Here is a 3137-nt window from a genome sequence, read left to right as displayed (position 1 = left end):
TTTTGTAGTAGACGTATATTAAAAATTATAAATTAATTTTAAAAATTATACTAAATATTAATATTGTGATTTTTTATAATTTAAAAGTTATAGAAAGTAATTTTTCGACATTTACAAAAAGAGCGTTAAAACTATAGAGAGAGAAGAAAAAAAAAAGTAAGATTTAATTATAATTACAAGCAAGATTTAAAATTCATTTTCATTTCTGATTAAATTTCCATAGTACTTTTTGAGATTCACGACTTTTATCATTTTAGTCTTTTAAATTCAAAATTCACTATATTAGTCTCTGAGATCCAACTCCATACACCATATTAGTTCCTGAACCTTTTTCAATTTGAGTCAACAAACAGAATGCTGAACTAGCTCAGTAGTTCTGACTTGTTACGTTAGACACATAGTTAAATAGCGTCTTTTAGTTTTGGATCATAAATAAGACAAAAACAAAGTCGTTTTAGAGAATGAATAATGAAGATATAATTATTTGCACATTATATAAACTCTTCTTTTTTACTATGTTTAAATTCCAAAACAAAATGACATTGTTTAGCCATATATCCAACATGACAAGTTAGAGCCAATTCAGCACTTAATACGTTTGATTCATTATTAGAAAAGGATTTAGGAACTAATATAGTGCCCAAAAATAAATTTTGCAGACTAGTATAGATAATTTTATATTTTATTAAATGAGTCTAACGATTTTTAACTATTAACTTCGTATGAAGATATCTATAAATAAGTCTTCACGGTAAAAGTTAAAAATAATAAATAAAATTGTAATTTAATAAAATATAACATGAGACAAATTTTTATAAAATTGTGAAAAAGGTCACTTGCCTCTTTAGAGAGGGCCACCAAATTCTTGGCGTGGAAACAAAACGCGGTTCCAACTGACTGATGGGACAACTAAGTAGTCAAAACGGCATCGTGCCAAGTCAATTACCAATTATGCTGGAAATAGGAAATCCAACGAAGAGAAAGTCCACATAGACAAGAAACAGGCTGGAAATAACCCCTCAAATTAAAACCCACCTATATATACGCCTCGCCGCCGCTCGCTCTCTTCCTCACACAAATTCGCTGATTCTCATTCCAACAATCTCTCTCACATGCTTAGATGTCTTTCATCTTCTTATAACACCTCTTTTTCTTTCTTTTCCCTTTTGCTTTCCCATTTCCGTTCCACTTTCCTCCAAGAAACTCTTGAGAGGGAAAAAATAAGGGAATAGAGGTAGTGTTTTTTATTTTTTATTAATAGAGGTAGTGTTTTTTATTTATTCTTTTTTTTTTTTCAATTCACAGAGATTAGGTATTACTAATATTTATTATGGGGAAGTTTGTGGAGATTTTAGACCAAGGCGTGAGGATTGCCTGGAGGTCCTACTCCAATTGCTCCCATACAGGGCGCAAGTTCTACCACCCTCCGCTGCACTCCGACAACAACGGCAACCAATCCCAAGGCGGAGCCACTGGTGCTGACGGCGGAAATCTCAAGGAGGAATCAGCTGACGGCGGAAGCGTTTATATCATTCTTTATTCTGTATAACCGTGCAAGATTTGTTTTTCATTGATGAGTCTTTATTATTAGTTCTAACTTCTAAGCGGCTCTTTAATCTAATTCCTAACGAAGGATCACATACTCAATTTCAATACAACAGATTTTTATGTATATTTTCTTTTCTTTCATGAGTATTGATTATTGAATATCGGTTTTATGGTCTTGTTTATTCATTTATAATACTGATTCGTATAGATTAATTGATGAATTCATCGATTTTATCGAGATTGTTGTTATTGATTTGGATCCCCAGGTTATTCTTGCAATAATTACCCAAATAATTTTCTAAACAATTTTAAATCAAATATTTTAGTCTTTAAAAAGTTTTAATTCTCCAAAATTTTTAAAAATTTATTTGACAAATTAATTTTTAATAAATTTTATTATAAAATATCTAAATTTAAAAATATATAGGTTAATATCTAGAAATATCTAAGCCTTAGAATTATTTAGAATCAACTTAAGAAGCCTATAAATAGACTATCATGGAGTTCATTGTAATCAACTAACAAACACAAATTCCACTAGCCTTTGTACTCTCTCCTTAACCCATTAATAATATAACTATCAATTTTCTCAAACCATTCATCCAAACTACTTGTTCAATAAAAACTATCATTGCTACAATATTTCAAGTCCATAATACACTAAACCAACATCAAACTACGTCATAAAACTAACAAAAACCAAACAATTTCTTCTTATCCACAAACCACAGACCAATTTCTTCATAATTTGGCACTTCATGTCATCAAAATTAATTTATATAATAAAAATAATTTTTAAAGATTTTTAAAAAATAAAAATTTTTAAATACTAAATATTCGATCTAAAATGCTCTTAAATCAATTTTAGCAGAAATTATTTTTTATATGGCCTACACAGGAATATTTTTTGCTCAATATTGAGGAAGGAAGTGTTTTGCGGGATATGAAGGTCATTTAACACGCAGAAGGCATGGTGACATGATCCTTCAGAAGTGTGGCGAATAGTGACGGGTGGCAGTGTCTTGCCAATACGCCGTGGGCGTGTTGTCCTAGAGTCCCTGAAGCATTGCAGGTTTTCGTGCGTTTTTTAGGAAGACTGTAGCAACTCGGAGGGAACGTGTTGCAGGTGGTCTGCATGCAAGGGACATCCTATCCACTCTGGTAATCAGCGATGAAGCAAGCTCTATAAATTAATAAATCTTGTGATCCATTTCATGCATGATAGTGAGGCTGCTTATGTGTTAGTGTTAGAAGAAAAAGAAAAAAAAGAAGAATGTAAAGAAAAAATAATCTCACCAAGAAAGAAGAAGAGAGTGTTAGTGTTAGCAGTGTCTTGGTAATAGTAGTGCGAGTAGTGTGTTAAGAGAAAAAAAATTATTAATATATAGTGATTAAAAATGGTACGTAAATTATATAGCACCTGAAGATCATATTATCAATTATTTGGATCATCCAATATATGTAAGTTGATAAATTTTATTTTTTTTATGTATTTAAATTTTTTAAATTTTTGTTATTATTAATATCATATAAAAATATATTATTGTTATTTTAGTTTTTTTTTTTTGTATTTTATGAATATTTTCGAA

The sequence above is a fragment of the Arachis ipaensis genome, chromosome B08 (assembly GCF_000816755.2).
Source record: "Arachis ipaensis cultivar K30076 chromosome B08, Araip1.1, whole genome shotgun sequence".
Lineage (NCBI taxonomy): Eukaryota > Viridiplantae > Streptophyta > Magnoliopsida > Fabales > Fabaceae > Arachis > Arachis ipaensis.
Note: the sequence above shows the minus strand (reverse complement) of the source record.